Raw genomic sequence first — 19836 nt, 5'->3', positions numbered from 1 at the left:
ACTTCTTATTGATTTAAACCACATTAAATCGTACTTTCATTCGTTGACGTTTGCTATTTGATATATTGATTAGTTTTATAAAAATTCCCCCCTTTGTTCTCTTTTTACGGGAATAACTTGATTACTAAAGCAAATAATAAACGATTGATCTAAAGTCTAAACCATATTCCTCGTGAGATCGACCCTAATCTTCGTTAGGTTTTGTATTTGATTAACGATCACTTTATACTTCTTTAGGAAAGTATAATTTGAGCGTATCAAATTTTGGCGCCTTTGTCGGGAAATATGACTTTTAGATTAAGATTAATTTTTATTATCTGATTGATAGTCATTATTTCCTTATTTTACGTTATTTTTCTTTTTGTTTGTGCTGAAACAAGTTTTGATTCCTAGTGCATGCCAAATACTAGAAGTCAAGGCATTCACTTGATTCCATTCACCCCCAAAATTGAAAGAACATTACATAGGATGGTGAACAACAACAATAACAAAGAGACACATGAACTTGGTGATGGCGTAGAACATCTTGGAGAGTAACATGACAATGCACCACAACATCCTCCACAACATCAACCACAAAATATCCTTAATAATCCACAAGTAGCAAGGAAACATCTTCCACCTAGACAACGCCCTGAATTCGGCATATGGAATACCTATGGGGTCCATCCTGACGTCGTCGGAATTACGGGTGCTATTGTGTTACTTCCATTGCCTTCAGGAACTAAGTTTAGCATCACAAGCAGGTTGATTCAAATGCTTCATAGTAGAGGACTATTTTTAAGATTTCCATCTGAAGATCCATACATTCATCTCCAGAATGTGGCGTATATTTGCCAAAGCAGTGTTGGCGACCCAGGCTTAAATATGGATATCATTAGATTGTGCATTTTTCCATTATCACTTATTGGCGAAGCTTCAATTTGGTTATCCGAACTCCCATACAATTCCATCACAACTTGGGATGAATTACGCCTAGCATTCATGGAGAAGTAATTCCCATTATCTAAGAAGTTGAAACGGACAAACAGAATCAATAATTTCCAATAGTTGCTTAGAGAGTCAATTTGTGGAGCTCGAAAGAGATTTGTAAAGTATCTACGAATCGTGCCAAATCATAGGATAGCAGATGAGTCACTTCTTGAGCTATTCTACCATGCACTTGGTGATAATGGAAAGGTTGTTGCCAATACCATCACTGGCGGAGCATTTTTGGCTAACACTTTCCAAGAGGCTATAGAGAGATTTGTTTGTGTTACAAAGACCAATAGAGCTTGGAGCACTAGGGACACAGAAACTTCAAAAAGCTCTTTTTTTTGCTCGCACAAATGAGAATTCCAACTTAAAAAATGAAGAGATACTTCAAGAGCTCACTCAAATAAAAATTGACATCAGGTTAGTAGTCAAAAACTTGGGATAAGAGAAAATTAATGCAATCGACCATCAAGGTGGGGGGTTTTTGGACTAACGCTGAAGCATCCCATCGGGATTCTTGGCGCCAAGGTCAAGGAAATTAAGGTCGGAACTATAAAAACTTCAATCAAAAGGCCCATTACAACTGCGACAACAACTACAATCATGACAAAAACTATAATTGTGAGAAAAATTACAACCAGAATGGATACAATGATCGAAACCGCGGGCAAGACAATAAGGTGATTGGAGAAGGAGAGATAACAGTAATAGTGGTGCATACATCCCTCCCAAAAATCGAGATGGGGGATCCGTACTTGCAAGAATCGAAGACATGATGGCTAAGATGATGAAAAAGTATGACGCAATAGAGGATAATCTTAAGGAGATACGCAATGATCTACCCAGAATAAATCAAAATGTTGAGTCACATTCTACATCCATAAAACTTATTGAGTAATAATTGGGGAAGATTTCATCATCTTTGAACCCACCCCAAAAAGAAACTCTCCCAAGTAATATAATTCAAAATCTAAAGAATGATGGGCAATGCATAGCGGCGACCACCCGAAGTGGCAGTCAAACAGTTGATCCACCTATGGCAGAACTTGAAGATGGTGTGCACGACGTGGTTGTTAGTGTGGATGAAATAGAAAGCAAAATCAAGGAAGAAAAAGTAGGCGAAGAGCCAAGCACCAATCAGCCTGAAAAAGGAGATGCAAAGCATAATGAGAAAGTAGGCAATGTAAAAGACGTTGCTCCAACTCCAATTCTAATGACATGACCTCCTCCTCCTTTTCCGCAAAAATTGAAGAAAAAGGCCAAAGATGGAAAGTTTCTTAAGTTTATTTCCATGTTGAAACAAATTTCGGTGAATGTTCCCTTGATAGAGGTACTAGAACAAATGTCGGGTTATGCCAAGTTTATAAAGGATCTTGTCACAAAAAAGAGAACGGTAAGCTTTGAACCGGCCAATAACTTGCATCATTGTAGTACAATCGCTACTTTCTCCCCGCTGCAATAGAAAGAAGAACCAGGCGCATTTACCATACCATGTACCGTTGGGGTATTCAACTTTTCAAAAGTATCGTGTGACTTGGGTGCTAGCATTAACTTGCTGTCAGTCACAGTATTCCAACAATTGGGCTTAGGAGCCCCAAATCGACATCAATGTGACTCTTGATGGAAGATCATACTGTGAAAAAGCCCATGGGCATTATTTACGATGTTCTAGTGAAGGTTGAATCATTCATATTCCCTGCTGACTTTTTCATTCTTGACTGCAAAGTAGACTTTGATGTTCCTATCATTCTGGGTAGACCATTCTTGGCAACCAAACGTGATTTGGTAGACATGGAAACTGGCCAACTAGAGTTTTGACTAAATAATAAAGAGGTGATCTTTGATGTATGCCGAGCAATGAATCATCACAATGATCTATGCATTATTTCTCTGATTGATGTTGTCGACGATTTGCAACCTGACATACCTATTGAAGAGAGGTTGGGTGTTGAAGCTCTAGCTGCCGTTATCATGAATTTTGATAAATATCACATTAGAGAGTATGATAAGATCGTTTGTGCGCTAAATGGCCTTGGGACTTTCAATCATGCACCCAAGAGACTCGACTTAGATTTGAAGAATAGAGCAACTCCACCTGCGAAGCCATCCATCGAGGAACCTCCAACTTTAGAATTCAAAGCACTGTCATCTCGCTTGCAATATGCATTCTAGGGACCCAACAACATGTTGCCGGTCATAATAGCTGCCAAGCTTCACCAAAAGCAAGTAGAAGCTCTTACATTTGTCTTGAGGCGTTTCAAAATAGCAATAGGGTGGTCCATAGCTGACATCATTGGCATACCACCGGGCATATGCACTCATAAAATCCAACTCATGCTGGATTTCAAAGCAAGCATTGAACATCAATGACGTCTCAACCCACCTATGCAAGAGTTAGTAAAAAAAAAGACCATCAAATAGTTAGATGCTGGAGTTATTTATCCAATTACAGATAGTAACTAGGTAAGTTCTGTCTAATATGTACCAAAAACATGTGGTATTATTGTGGTGCTAAACGCAAAGAATGAACTCATTCCAATGAGGCCTATCACCGGTTGGAGAGTGTGTATGGATTATCGCAAGCTCAACTCATAGACTGAAAATGATCACTTTCCAATGCCTTTCATGGATCAGATGCTCGACCATCTCGCTGGCAAAGGTTGGTACTATTTTCTTGATGGATATTTGGGCTATAATCAGATCTCTATAGCCCTAGAAGATCAAGAGAAAACCACTTTCACATGCCTATATGGGACGTTTTCCTTCAAAATGATGCCATTCGGATTATGTAATGCATCAGAGACCTTTCAACGTTGTGTGATGTCTATCTTTTTAGACATGGTGGAAGATACAATTGAGGTTTTCATGGATATCTTTTCAGTGGTTGGTGACTCATTCGAGCATTGCTTGGCTTATATATAAGATGTACTAAAAAGGTGTGAAGAGTGCAACCTTGTGCTAAATTTGGAGAAGTGTCACTCTATGGTGAAAGAGGGCATAATGCTGGGTCACAAGATCTCAAACAAAGAAATTGAGGTAGATCGGGCAAAAATAGAGGTAATCGCTAAGTTACCCCCTCCCATCTCCGCCAAAAATATTCGAAGTTTCTTGGGGCACGCCAAATTCTATCACTGCTTCATCAAAGGCTTCTCTAAAATAGCTCATCCTCTATGCAAAAAACTAGAGAAGGAGACAAAGTTTGTTTTTGATGAAGCCTGTCTAGAAGTGTTCGAAGAGTTAAAGAAAATGTTAGTATCGATTCCTATCACCATTGCACCGGATTGGAAGCATCCCTTTAAAATCATGTGTAATGCAATTGGAGTAGCACTTGGAGTAGTATTGGGTCAAAGGCGTGAGAAGATTCCGCATCCAATATACTATGCTAGCAAAGCTCTTATTATTGCTCAAAGAAACTACACCGTGATCGAACAAGAGTTGTTTGCCATTGTGTTCGCTTTTGAGAAGTTTAGATCTTATTTGTTAGGCACCAAAGTCATCGTGCACACAGAATATGCAGCTTTGGGATATCTCATAGCAAAGAAGGATCCCAAGCTGAGAATTATTCATTGGGTATTATTGTTACAAGAGTTTGACTTCAAAGTGAAAGATCGAAAAGAGACAGAAAACCAAGTTGTAGACCATCTCTCTAGTCTTGAAGAAGAGGCAATGTTAAGGTTGGAATATGGAGTTGAAATAGATGACACCTTTCCAGAAGAACAAGTATTGACAGCATCACATGACTTAATTCTATGGTATGCCGATGTTGCCAACTATTTGGTTATTAATATAGTGCCATCCGATTTAAATGTTCACCAACGCCATAAGTTCATATCCTATGTGAAGAAGTTCTTTTGGGAAGAACCATACTTGTTTTGTGTTTGTGCAGACGAGATTATTCATAGTTGTGTACCCGAATTAGAGATGATGAGTATTTTTGAAGCCTGCCATTCATTGCCCATTGGAGGCCATCATAGTGGTATCTGGACAACTTATAAGATTCTACAATGTGGGTACTACTGGCCAATAATTTATCAAGACTCTCCTAATTTCGGCAAGTCTTGTGATCGTTGTCAAAGAGAAGGAGGAATTTCAAGGAAACATGAGCTCCTACTCCCTCCTATTCTAGTTATTGAATTATTCGACGTATAGGAAACTGACTTCATGGGGTATTTTTTGACTTCATATAGAATGAAATACATCCTCGTTGTGGTTGACTACGTGTCTAAATGGGTAGAAACTATCGTACTTGCCAACAATAAAGCAAGGAGTGTCAGTTCCTTCCTCAAGTGTAATATCTTCTCAAGATTTGGTACACCAAGGGCAATAATCAGTGACGGAGGTTCCCACTTTTGCAATCGGTTGTTCAAAGCATTACTTGAAAAGTATGGGGTTTAACATAGTGTAGCAACTCCTTCTCATCTACAAATAAGTGGACAAGTTGAAGTCTTCAATCGTGAAATCAAGCAAATAGTTGCAAAGACGGTGAGCGTTAATAGAAAGGATTGGTCAAGGAAGCTTGATAACGCTCTATGGACTTACTGCACTGCCTTCAAGACACCCATAGGTATGTCGCCTCATCAACTTATCTTTGGGAAATCTTGTCATCTGCTCGTAGAGTTGGAACACAAAGCTATGTGGGCATTGAAGAAATTGAACATGGATTGGAATGCCGCATCAAAGCAAAGGATGAATCAAATAAACGAGTTTGATGAGTTTTTCCTAAATATATATGAGAGCGCAACCTTTTATAAAGAAAAAATGAAAAAATACCACGACCAAAAGATTGAAAAGTAAATATTTGTGCCCGGAGACTTGGTCATTCTTTTCAACTCAAGAATGCATTTATTTCCTGACAAACTCAAGTCTAAATGGTTGGGGACACTTAGAGTGAGTCAAGTCTTTCCACATGGTGCGGTCGAGCTAGAAAAGAAGGATGGTACAAACTTCAAACTTAATGGTCAATGAATCAAAGCATACATGGGCACAGAGGATGAAATCAAAACCGTGGAAGCGTGAAAGCGTAGTAAGTTTGAGTAACTAAGTATATATACGCCGCGCCGCAATATTAAATCAAGCATTAGTTGGGAGGCAACCCAATTTACTTTATTCTCATTTAATCTATTTTTTTCATGTTAGATTTTAGGATAACAGTGACTTTTTTAGGGTCTGTGTCTAATTAGAGTCACAATAATCATAAATAAATAGGCCAAAGGTTGAGCACGTGCCCATGCTGAATTGAAAATACTAGAAACTAAAAAGAACTTAGAGAGAGATACGAGCCATTTTTACGGGCCATATAAACTTCTATGGCTCGTCAATCCGACTCATCAATATTCAAATTCAATACATGGAGCAGCTTTAAGTCTACGAGTGTACTCTATGACCCATAGAACCTTCTACAACTTGTAGCCTACACTTGTGGCCTCCAGGTATGTTTCCTTTACTCTGAGACAATCTACGATGCAATTGTACGACCCATAATAATAATTATGATTCATAACTTTCTTGTTTCACGTACTCAATAAGTTAAACACCCGACCCGAGCTAAATTAAATAAAAGATATGAAGTTTAAAAATCACACCCATTCTTCTCCAACACTTAAACCGACTTCTATTCATCTTCTCCTTTATAAAATGGCTTCTCAAATTCCCTCTCTTTCCAAAACCACACAAACTCCATCACCAGTCCACACTATTTGAGCATCAATAAGTTAAAAGTCAGAAACCCTAACTCCTCAAGCATCTAGCAATATCAGCCCCAATTTGAAATTCAAAGGATTTTCATTCCCCCTTGTGGTAAGTTGATATTTTAAATTCCTCACATACCTTGCTTAAATTCATACTATAGTGGGGCTAAAGGTTTAGTTAGAACAGAATCAGGGCTTTTTGTGATGATACAATTGGATCATTGAATTGATGTATGAAATGGGAGTAATAAGTTAAAAGTCAGAAACCCTAACTCCTCAAGCATCTAGCAATATCAGCCCCAATTTGAAATTCAAAGGATTTTCATTCCCCCTTGTGGTAAGTTGATATTTTAAATTCCTCACATACCTTGCTTAAATTCATACTATAGTGGGGCTAAAGGTTTAGTTAGAACAGAATCAGGGCTTTTTGTGATGATACAATTGGATCATTGAATTGATGTATGAAATGGGAGTACTGAGTTCTTCATGAAATTATTGTCTAATGTAAATGAACAAGGGAATAATGAATTTGTTGTTGAACCCTTGTTGGAAGGTAATCACTGACTTTTGGCATTTTCAAACATGAGGGTTTCCTACGAGTCATAGATCATTCTACGGGTCATAGTTACCCCTCATAGAATGGGACCTCCAGGATCAGTGATTAATACCTTCACAAGCAATGAGCTTAACTAGTTTATTTACTTTTGCACCTGACTTATTGAACTAATTTTTGGATTGGGAAACTGATCTTCATTTAAAATATTGTTTAAAATAAATGCCTGGAATCCTTTCACTTAGGTTAATGTGATAATATTAAAATGAGCAATGATCTTGAAGTTTGTTCAAATGAGGGTTTCCTTTAAATCGTAGAATTATCTACGAGTCGTACCCCTCTTAAGCAATGAACTCAAGATCACTGTTCACAAACTACCAAGTGTTATGAGTCCAATTACGGGTCGTAAGGATTTCTATGCCTCGTTAATTAGACTCATCCAAACTAAATTCTCAAAAATTCAGTACTTTAGTATTTTTGCAAATTTACATGTACGGGTACATCTTACGGGTTGTAGATCTATCTATGAGTCATCGGATTAACTCGTTCAAGTCTAGTATCATCACCTAGTGGCACATCACTGAGTCTATGACTGAACCTTACGATCCATAGAAACTTCGAGGGGTTCTAAGTTCCTCTCGTAGACAAACTTCAGAGACTCAAAACCTACAGGTTTAATTCTACACCTGAACCTTACGATCCGTAGAAACTTCTAGGGGTTATAAGGTCCTCTCGTAGACAAACTTCATAGGCTAATAACCTACAGGTCTGATTCTACAAGATGGGTCTATGGGCCGTCGACTCTTCTATGACCTATAACTTTACCCTCATAGAAGCAAAAACTATGGAAGTCTAGTTATATTTTTTCTTTCTTTACTTGTTTTTCTTATTATATTTGTGTCCTAATTCTCCCTCTGCAGGTACAATGCCTCTTAAACAAACATCGGAAAAGGTTAATGGGAAGCAAAAGTCGTCCAAGAAGGAAGCTATGGAAAATTTTAGACGATGCCTCAAGGATGTGCCAACTGATGCTGAACTCAGTGCATCCAAAGAGGCGTCCTCTCATGATTCAGAGACACCATTGGTGAGGAGGTCCAAAGATTAAAAGTCCAAACAAATCATCTCGGTGTCTTTCAATTTTCTCCATTGCTGGGTGGAGAATGAAACATTTCTGGACACTGTTAGAACTTCCTGGGAAAGGCCTATGGAAGGAACTCCTATGAGAATCTTTCACTTGAAACTTAAGAGGGTGTCTAAAACTCTTAGCAATTGGTCTAGACAACAATATGGTGACATATTTGAAGCAGTCAAATAATTTGAAGAAAAGGTAAAGCAAGAAGATGATGATATTATTCATGACAATTTTAAAGGAAATAGAACCAAGCTCAACCAGGTGAATGCTCATTATATCAGATACTTGAAGACTGAGCAGTCCATCCTTAAATAAAAGACTCAGCTTTAGTGGTTTAACGGACTCAACTTCAGTGGTTTAAGGATGGAGATGCCAATTCCAAATACTTTCATGCTATCATCAGAGGAAGGAGAAGAAAATTGTTCATCCATAAACTCAGTGATGACCAGGGCAATACCATACAGGGTGATGAGATTATTGCCATTGCTGCTTGTTCTCATTTTGAGAATATTTTCACTAGGAAAGAGGAACTGATCAATAAAGATATCCTAAATTATATCCCCAATATCATCATAGATCAACATAACCAATCCCTTAATGCTATACCTACTAAGGAGGAACTGAAAGAGCTGTATTTTTTATAAGTGATATGTCAGCTGCAGGTCCAGATGGATTAAATGGAAAATTCTTCCAACTTGTTGGGATATCATTAGTGAAGACTTATTAAACTTGGTACAATAATTTTTCTGTGGCCATTCTATACCCAAGTTTATCTCTCATGTATATTTGGTCCTACTCCCAAAAGTAAATCATCCTAATAATTTGACTGAGTTCAAACCCATATCTCTCAGCAATTTTACCAATAAAGTCATATCCAAAGTGTTGTGGCTCAGGCTGTCTCCCATTCTTCCTCAACTAATATCTGAGAACTAATCAGGGTTTGTCCAAGGAAGAAGCATTTCAGAAAATATAATACTGGCACATGAAATTATTCATAACATCAAAAAGCCCAAGCTTGGAGATAATGTTGTCATTAAACTAGATATGGACAAAGCCTTTGATAGGGTATCTTGGTCATTTGTATGTCTAGTGATGAGAAGAATGGGTTTTAAAAAAATTATTTATAAATATGGTTTGGTGGATAATGGTCAACAACTGGTATTCAGTTATTGTGAATGGTAGTAGGTATGATTTCTTCCACTCTACCATAGGCCTCAAGCAGGTGGTCTCCTACTCTTTATAATATGTCCTGAGGTACTATCCAGAATGCTCAACAACATGAACCACCATTACCTATACAAAGGCTTTCACATGTAGAAGAAAGGTCCTTTGATTAATCATTTGAGTTTTGCTGATGATATAATCATATTCACTTCAACCTGTAAATACTCTCTAAGATTGATCACTAAGACATTGCAGGTTTATGAACAAAGTTCAGGGCAACTTATTAACAAGGATAAAAGTCAGTGCATGATCCCTTTGAATACAAATGCTGAGATTATGGAAAAGGTCACTACCATCACTGGTTTCAAGTCTACTCATGGTCCTATCACTTATTTAGGATGTCCCATATACATAAAGAGGCAAAGGATTATATACTTTACTAATATGGTATCCAAGGTCATCTCCAGAATTAAAGGATGACATACTAAAATATTGAGCTATGGGGGTAGAGCTACCTTAGTAAAATTTGTTCTGCAATCCCTTTTTATTCATCTCTTGTCTTCTATTACTCCTACTATCACTACACTCAAACAAATTAAATCTCTTATAGCAGACTTCTTTTTAGGGAAGAACAGAGAGAAGAGGAAATACCACTGGGCATCATGGGAACTCTTAGCTATCTTGTGGAAGAAGGAGGTATTGGCATGAAAAATCTGAATGATATATGCTTAGCCTTGCAATACAAGCAGATGTGGTTCTTCAGGTCTAAGAAGACTTTATGGGGAGAATTTTTGAAGTCTAAGTATTGCCAAAGGGCATATTTAGTGATCAAGAAATGGCACATTGGACAATATCTTATGTGGAAGCATATGATGACAAACAAAACTGATATGGAGCCTCATAGGCAAATTAACTCAGGTACCTGCAGTTTCTGGTAGATAATTGGCTAGGCATTGGACCCCTAGCTAATCACAATGACTATCTTCCTAAGCTCAACAATATCATAGTATCCAAGTTCTTGATTAATGGTGTGTCGAATGAGGAGAAGGTGAGACATCATACCCCACCACCTTGTACAGAAGGTTCTCAACACCTCCTTCAAATATCAACTTGGCATTCAAGATACAGCCTGTTGGAAACTAAATCCAAATAGGAAGTTAACTTGTGCATCATCTTGCAACCAGGTCAGGAAAAAAAGAAGTGAAACCATGAGAGACACCACTATATGGAACAATAATATACCTTTCAAGGTATCCTTCTTGGTCTGGAGATCCCTTAGAAACAAACTCCCTATAATTGAAAGTATTGTATCCTTTGGACATAAACCTGTCTAGTGTTCTTATTGTTACAGCCATGGGTGGGACAATATAGATCACATATTCATTTCAGGCTATTTTGCTAGGCATATTTGGAGGTACTTTTCAGATTATTGGGGAATACAATATAGTAGCAATCCCATGAGAAGTGTGTTGATGAAATGATGGCTGCCCAAACCTAACAATGAGGTGCATAAACTCATGTTGCAAGCTACACCTATATTTATTTCTTGGAACTTATGGAAGAATAGGTGTGTTAGTAAGTATGGAGGAAAGAAGTCAAGTACCACTAGAGTTAAATTCTCAATTGTCAAGGATCTCTACATGCTGATTTTCAAAGCCTTCCTCTATATTAAGTGGTCTCGTAACTGGAAAGAGCTCTTATCTATGGTTGAGAGTTGCACTCATGTTTGTAAGGTTATTCAAGTTACATGGCATAAACCTCCTTGCAATTTAGTAAAGTTAAACACTGATGGAAGTCCTTTAGATAACCCAGGAAGAATAGGGGTTGGGGGTATCCTAAGGGATCATAAAGGAAAACTCATTTATGCCTTTGCAGCACCACTTGGTTTTGGATATAACAACAAAGCTGAGGTACAGGTTACAGTACTAGGCTTCACTTGGTGCATTCAACATGGATATAATAGGGTACTTTTGGAGGTAGACTCAGAGCTTCTTATTAAATGGCTAAAACAGGAATTCAAACCACCTTGGTCCATCAAAGACCACATCAATGAGCTGCAAAACTTGATCAATTTGTAGGACTACTTTCAATGCAAGCACATATTTAGGGAACAAAATTATCCTGCTGGTACTCTCTCTAAATATAGTCATAAGGTTGACAGTACCTACCAGATCTACAATGCTCAGCAACTTCCTAAAGTGTCAAGAGGGTACTATATATTGGATAAGCTGGGTATGTCAAGCTTCAGAAGACAAAAGACGAAAAGGAATAGAGAACCTCCATAGATGGTTGGCCGAATCTCCTAGTAGAACAGGTTTACCTCTTGTTCCTTTTTGTATGTATTCTTCTTCTTTTAAGCTATACGCGATAGGTATAGCTTCTAAGAAGAAGTCTTATTTTGCATAGGCTCTTTCTTTATCATATGTAAGGGGAGAGTCTCTCTTATTTATGCTTTCTTAGAATTAATGTATTAAGAGGAGTCTTCTCTTAGGTGTTTTTTTCTAAGTTATTTCCTATAGTAAATGGGGGTGATTTAACCGGCCTTAGTAGGCTAATTGACTTATTTACTAACATAGGATTAGAGGTAAGGTCTATGCCCCCTCCTTGTACTTTTGTTTTTATATATATATTAAGTCTTGGGGGTGTTTGGCTCAACTCCTGATCGCCACGAGGCTCTTCCTTGCCTTATTCATCTACAGTACCCACACCTTTCCACTCTCAAGAAGGAGATTCAGTAGAGCTGGAGGAGAGTGGAAATAACTCCGTACCACCATCCGCTTCAGGATCTAAATCCACCATGGAAAAGTCAATGCCCGAGCAACTCTCTATACCAGTCCACATAGGAGGGAAACCAAGGAAGTAGTGCATTCTTAGGCCTCTAGATTTATAGAGAATGGGGCAAGAGAGAAATGATCATCAGAATCTGAAGAGACCCATTACTGAGTACCCGCATATGATCACAACCAGACTGGAAGTAGTTCCTGAGATTCATGACTTGTTCCTTTGCCACAGACTAGAGTGGATAGCTGAGCACCCCAGGAGTTATATTAATAACATGATCCGTAAGTTCTATGATTCATATGTGACCATAATTAAACAACTGGCTCCTTCCAAAGTAAAGAAGCTAGAGCAGCCAGTCTGACATGTCATCTACGGGCCCAATTTTCCACTGACAACAGAGTTTGATTAGAAAATAAAAGTGGTTCATGATAAAAATGCTATGCGGGATCCGGTGCAACGTAGAGAGCTACTTAGATGGGTAGCAGGTTATATAGTAGAGTATGGAATCGCAGCAAATTGGATGTCATACCCAATCCCAATTAATAAGGCATCATTGAACTTTATGGCTAAGTTTTGGTGGACCATTGTCAGACACCGACTTTGCCCGACCAATGCAGACAACTATTTAACTTTAGATCAGGCTGTGATCGTAGCAAACTAGATGGCTGGATATGAGGTAGATATGGTGAGAATTATTATTTCAGAGATTCATGAGAGGTTAATTCGGAGGAACATCACGATCCCTTTCCCGTGTCTTATGTTTGCATTATGCAGGGATGCTATAGTTTCATTAATTGCAGGGTTCGATCCGCTGATTAGAGTGAATAGGACAACAGACCCGGGGCTTATTAAAGATGATACCAACCCGTCAGATAGAAGTGAGCTTTCTTTCTAGAGGTGCAACTATCGAAGTTTGAGCATGTTCAGCTGCTTATACAAGAATATTCTGTAGGTGCTCCAGACCTCGAGACGCCTTCCGTAGAGCCATCTAAGGCTGCCCCAGCTGTTTTGGCAGTCTTTTTTACTAGTAAGCCGCCATCACAGCACACAAGCTTGTTCACTATCTCGGTCGAGGATTTACAAACTATGATATAGTGGAAGGCATAGACCGAGGCCTAATTGGGTCAATTAATTCAACAACTTAAGCCATAGGTTTGAAAATCCATTATCGAATCAAAGAAGCACGTGGAAGGCAAATTTAATGCTATCTTGGCTAATCGAGAGCGACAGATTCAGAAGCATATTGATGCCTTTGAGCTGAGGGTGAATACAAGGTTGTGGGCCTCATCCGGTGCTGACATTATTGCCATTCGGACTGAGATTACAGCACTATGTGAGGAGATCACATCTCTGGCTATATAGGCCCCTATACTATTTGCTTTGTCTGTTGTACAACCACCATAATTGTTTGATTTGTTTGTGGATGAAGAGTCTGAGGTAGTCGGACAAAAAAGGCCCCGTACTAAGGATGCCACTTCGGATAGGGATGAGGCAAAGAAGAGAAAAAGTAGGGAGCGCCAAGATGTTGAGGAGGCCACTCGGGCATCTATAGTATCCGAGGAGATACGGCGAGAGGAGGAGAGGCAGCATGCTTTTGGAGCTTCGAACTCTCGTGTTGACACTCATAATGACATATAAACTATTGTGGTACCACATATTTCTTCACTTGGATTCATACCTATGGACTCGGATGCCACCATATAGGTTTCGACTCTTATGCGCCATAGGTTTTTTCCTTATCCCTCGTACTCTTTAGTTTTTGTGTATGGCATTCAGGACAATGCAAGGCTTTTCAAGTAGAGGTAGGGTGGTTATAAATGAATGCATGAGTATCTAGGCAAAGTCTGAGTATCCTAGACACTCGATTAAATTCTTGAGGTTTTCTTGCATGTGTTCTTTTTCCCCATGGGATATTTTTAAATTATGTTGAACCGAGATGTTTGGGATGTAAATGTGAAATAAGAGTAGAGATCTATGGTATGATAGCTAGAAGGTTTTAAACGAAAACAAATGGACCTTTCTGAAATTTACTTGAATTATTGTGACTGTTTCTTTGATAGATTGACTATGTAGGATCTTTGTGTGACATGATGTAAACCAGTATGATAACACATTACTTAGACTAAAATATGAACCAAAGATTGATGATTGATAATGAAACTTGTTGCCAAGTGTGTGTGAGGTATTTTTGTGTTCGGACTATTTATGTTAATCTAGAACTTGCCCTGTTGGTCGTATTGTGATGATTGAACTGTTGACTAGGAAATGATCATAGGCCATTTTTGACTTAGTCCACTTAGCCTTAAAAGAACCAACCAAAAATTGTTTTACCCTTTGAACCAAAGATATAAACTTCTAAAAGACCTTTTTAATTAAATAAACACATGTTTCAAATATCCTTAATCTGAATTGTAATCCCTTGTTTTGGCCCTGGTCGCTCCTATGATAATGTAACCTCAACTCAGGCCAAAATCCTAAGTTGAGGGTGTCTACTATGAGAGGAAAGCGAGAAGAGAAGCGGTATGAGAAAAGAAAAATAAAAAAAGAAAAAGCTTGAAAAAGTGATGTGTGAAAAAGAAGAAAAGGTGGTTGGCTAAGATGAATAAATAGGCTATAAGAAAAATATTGTAAAAGAAACAAACAAGCCATACCTAAGGCAAAATCAACAAGCGAAGAAAAAGAGTGAAAAAAAGTATGGGTTGTAAAAGGTGGATTCAAAGTTGATGTAGTGTTTGAGGAGGGATGAAAGTCACTAAAATCTAAATGCACCACACCTGCCCCTGAGCCTACGTTACAAACCGTAAAAGTTCTATAGTGATCCTAGTTCAATAATTCAAGAGTCTAAGTATTGAAAATAAGGGCAAGCCAATGGTATTGTGCATGAAAGTCTGAATTTCTTTTGTGAGCGTGAGTGTTTTCCCATGACCCTAAAGTTTAAAGAATAAATGTAATTTATGAGTGAAAAAGGAATTTTTTTTCAGTGAGGGCACAAGTGACATTGTCTAAATAGTCATGAAAATGGTGAATATTGTTTTTGGCATCATAATTTTTCTATTGATGCTGAAGTGTCTAGCATTGATCCACATAGGTTAGTTTGATTTGAAATAATGGTTGCAATAGTATCATGAATGGAAATTGGAAAGGGTCGGGAGTTAATAGCCTATGATTGTTGTACATTCTTAATCTTGTTTTGCATTGTGTTGTTGTAGTATAGTAGTGTCGCTTGAGGACAAGCAACTATTTTAAGTTGAGGGTGTTGATGTACTATGGATTTAAAGTACTTTTAATGCTTTAAAACTTAAGAATATGCATGTATTTTAAGCATATGTTAGCATATTTGATGTTGGTTGTGCTTATTTTGCCAGAAACTAAGTCGGGGAGTTGGTTGAGGAATCACAACACTGAAGGATAGTGTTTTTGCTATTTATGGGCTCATCATACAACTCGTCATTACTTATATGGGTCGTAGGTGTCAATCGTCAAAAGGAGGAAGAGAAACATAAAAGTTGAATTGTAGACTAAGAGTGAAGGGAATGACTTGTTCTCAGATTTATGGATCATGAAAAGAAATCATCAAAGAAGCAGTGAAGGAATGAAGGAAAAGTGAAGAAAATGAGTAAGTTCTACGGCTCGTCTAAATTCCTACGAGTCGTAGAACTCACTCGTAGCTAGAAGTTACAAGTGATGAAGAAAGGACAGTGTCTACCACCTCATTTGATGAGTTGTCCTCAAAGTTATGAGTCGTAGAGAGTGGCCTTGATGAAGAAGAATTTCTCAGTGCAATATAAAAGATTACGAGTTGGGTCTACGATTCGTCTGAATTGTTACAACCCATAGAAATGAGTCGTAGGATCAAACCGACTTTTAGTTTCCTAGGGTTTCCAAATCTATATTTATTTAAGAATGTATGTCTATAAATACACTTCTTAGGTTCATATTTCTTTGTGCACATTTTTGGGTTTGAGAATATAGCTTAAACTACTTTTGAGCTTTTATTTTTGAATTTGGGTTTTTGTTATCGATATTTTACGGTCAAATTTTATTGAAGATTTTTGGATTTTTATAATTCTCACTGTAAGTTTATGATTTCTTTTAACCTGAATATTATTGATTGTGAACGCATAGTTATGAGTAGCTAATTCCACAACTAGGGTTATGGGAACCATAAAGATTAACGGCGTAGAACTTAATAAAAAGTAATTCTTGAATAGTGTGCATACATGTATTATTTTTCCTTTCATTTTGATTGCTTTTTAACGGTGGCAAACGTCAGAACTCGCCTTATCCTTACTTGCCGGATCAAGGAGGTAACGGATGGGAAAAGAGATTAAACAACGAGATTTGGGGCTAATCATCCTTATGCAATTAGCTTGAATGGATCAAGGGATAGCTAAATCTGGGATCATTGATAAGGGTTAGTAAAGCATACACTCGTAGAAGGATCAAATTGCGAAGTGAAATTCACTTATTTATCGGATCAAGGACTTAGGTGAAATTAACTTACCGATTTTATATGTAACCACTAGGAAAGAATTATTAATAAAAAAGTTTACTTAGCTAAGGATTCATGGGGAACACATAAAACCCTAGTTTCACTTCTTATTGATTTAAACCACATTAAACTGTACTTTCGTTCATTGACATTTGCTATTTTATTTATTGATTAGTTTTCTAAAAATTCCCCCCTTTGTTTTCTTATTTTACGGGAATAACTTAATTACTAAAGCAAATAATAAACGATTGATCTAAAGTCTAAACCATATTTCTTGTGGGATCGACTCTAACCTTCGTTAGGTTCTATATTTGATTAACAGTCGCTTTATGCTTCTTTAAGGAAGTGTAATTTGAGGGTATCATACGGGTACTATGAATTTTTGGTGATGTATTTTGGGCTAACCAATGCACCTATCATGTTTGGGAGCCTGCAAACATCCCTTGTCTAGAGAGATTCAGGTCTTGGAGTCCAAGTTCATGAGACTAGACATCTCAAACAAGAGTGGAGTGATGGCCAGTATTGATCTAAGGCCCACTTTTATAGGGAGATTAAGGCCAAATAGTTTAAAGATGTAAAATTAAACGAGATTAGAGAGAAAGTTTTGATGGACAAGGCCTAAGATTTAGCACTTGATATAGGTGGGGTACTTAACTTTAGGGGAAAGATTTGTGTTCCCGGGGTGGATGACATAATTCAAAAAGTTCTGTCTGAATCTCATGATTCACGGTACTCTAATCATCCTGGAGTAACCAAGATGTATCAAGACTTAAAACGTCTATATTGGTGGCCGAGTATGAAGAAATACAAAGCCGAATATGTAACTAAGTGCCAGAATTGCCAACAGGTGAAATATGATCACCAAAGACCTGCAGGTTTACTTCAAAGAATGCTCATTCCTGAATGAAAGTGGGAAATGATATCTATGGATTTCGTGGAGGGACTTCCCAATACCTATCTAGGTAGTAGTTGACAGTTAACAAACTCAGCATACTTCATTCTAGTTAGAGTGGACTACAATGCACAACAGTTGGCAAGGATTTATGTGGAGGGATAGTAAGGCTGCAGGGGGTGCCCCTTTCCATTATTTCAGACCGTGGTACGCAGTTTACCTCTAAATTTTAGGGAAAGTTGCATGAAGATCTTGGCACTCAACTCACTTTCAGCACGACCTTTTATCCACAGACAGATGGATAATCAGAGAGGACTATCCAGGTGTTGGAAGATATGCTGAGAGTATTTGTTATCGAATTTGGGGGCCATCGGGACAAGTTCTTGCCCTTGTGTGAGTTCTCCTACAACAATAGTTACCATTCCAGTATTGAGATGGCACCCTTCGAATCTCTTTATGAGAGGGAATGCCGGTCTCTCATAGGATGCTTTGAATCTGGAGAGGTGGAGCCATTAGGGATAGACTTAGTGAGGGATGATTAGAATAAGGTAAGAAGCATCCAAGCTAAGCTTCTAGCATCTCAGAGTCATCAAAAAGAGTATGCTATCGTAAAGTGGGGGATATGACATTCTAGGCAGGTGAGCAAGTTCTCCTAAAAGTGTCACCCATTAAGGGGATAATGAGGTTTGGTAAAAAGGGCAAGCTCAATCCTCGCTATATTGGTCTTTTTGAGATTCTTAATTGTGTAGGGCCAGTTAGGGGTGGGCATTCGGTATTCGGTTCGGTATTTTTAAAGTTCAGGTTCGGTAATTCGGTAATCGGTAATTTAAAGTATATACCAAATACCGAACTTTCAAACTTCGGTTCGGTAATTCGGTAATCGATAAATAAAACTTCAGTTCGGTACGGTATTCGGTAATACCATATTTTTTTAATAGTTAATATACAATAAAAATTTATCCGCATTTAATATTTACATTAACCTAAAGAATACATATCTTAACTTACATTTTTATTACTACACCATAATTAAATAATATATGCATTTTAACTTGCCGAATATCGAAATCGAAATTGCTCGTAAGCCACATTCTACGGAGGAGAAATGATACATCGTAAATAAAGAAAAAATAATTTATGAATCGATACAGAATAAAAAAAATATTACCATGTAATAAAAATAATGAAAAAGAGTGAAAACAAAAATCTCTAATATATCATACATAATTTTTATACATATGTTTTTTTTTGAATTATCCAAAAACTCTACATCACTGCACTAATTATTAATTAGTTCCTGCAAAGATATGAAAGAGTTGAAATCTTTCGTTTTCAATGTAACTACCAAACAATTTATGTAGATAACTAACGTGGGAATCATGCAAAGTGAAATTAGAATTCTTAATCAATTGTATAAATTTGAAATTAGAATTTATAATTTTTACATGTACATGAATTAAATTTTAGCAGTTATCCATAATGTACGTGTAAGTGTGCATATAATGATATAATATACGGTAAACGTGGGAAAGTTGAAATAAAAATGGTAAGGAAAATGAAAAAATGAGATAGTTTCCTCTTACTATACTCTTATTTTTTGGTAATTTTTTTTCCAGTTTTTTTGTAAAAAAATAAAATAAAATAAAAAATTAAAAAGCTCGGTATTCGGGAAATTCCGAATACCGAAACCGAAATCCCGAATACCGAAACCTAATTACCGAATACCGAAATAGCCGGTTCGGTTCGGTAATTCGGTTTTCGGTATTTTATGCCCACCCCTAGGGCCAGTGGCGTACAGATTGGACTTACCACCTATCTCTTCTAGAATATATCGGGTGTTCCATGTGTTGATGCTGAAAAAGTAACATGGAGATGGGGATGACATCATTAAATGATACTCAATTTTGTTAGATAGGGATCTTCAGTACGAGGAAGAGCCAGTTGCAATCCTTGATCACGATGTCTGAAAGTTGAGGACTAAGGATATCAACATGGTAAAGGTGCAATTGAAGCATCGTTCGGTGGAGGAAGCTACTTAGGAAATCGAGAAGGACATGAGTGATGGATATTCATCAAAGCAGGTACTACTTTATCTCTACTTTAGCCTTGTTTTCCTTAGTTGGTTACTTGGGGATGAGTGATGGATAAATTGTTATGACT

At 37.6% G+C, this 19836-nt stretch overlaps 1 pseudogene; it reads left to right on the top strand.

The window, feature by feature from the left end:
• Positions 1–984: 984 nt before the first annotated feature.
• On the top strand, positions 985–12374 carry LOC129894622 (uncharacterized; annotated as a pseudogene).
• The last annotated feature ends 7462 nt before the right edge of the window (positions 12375–19836 follow it).

Source organism: Solanum dulcamara, chromosome 7 (genome assembly GCF_947179165.1).
Source record: "Solanum dulcamara chromosome 7, daSolDulc1.2, whole genome shotgun sequence".
NCBI classification, from domain to species: domain Eukaryota; kingdom Viridiplantae; phylum Streptophyta; class Magnoliopsida; order Solanales; family Solanaceae; genus Solanum; species Solanum dulcamara.
Note: the sequence above shows the minus strand (reverse complement) of the source record. Positions and strands in the feature narration are given on the sequence as shown.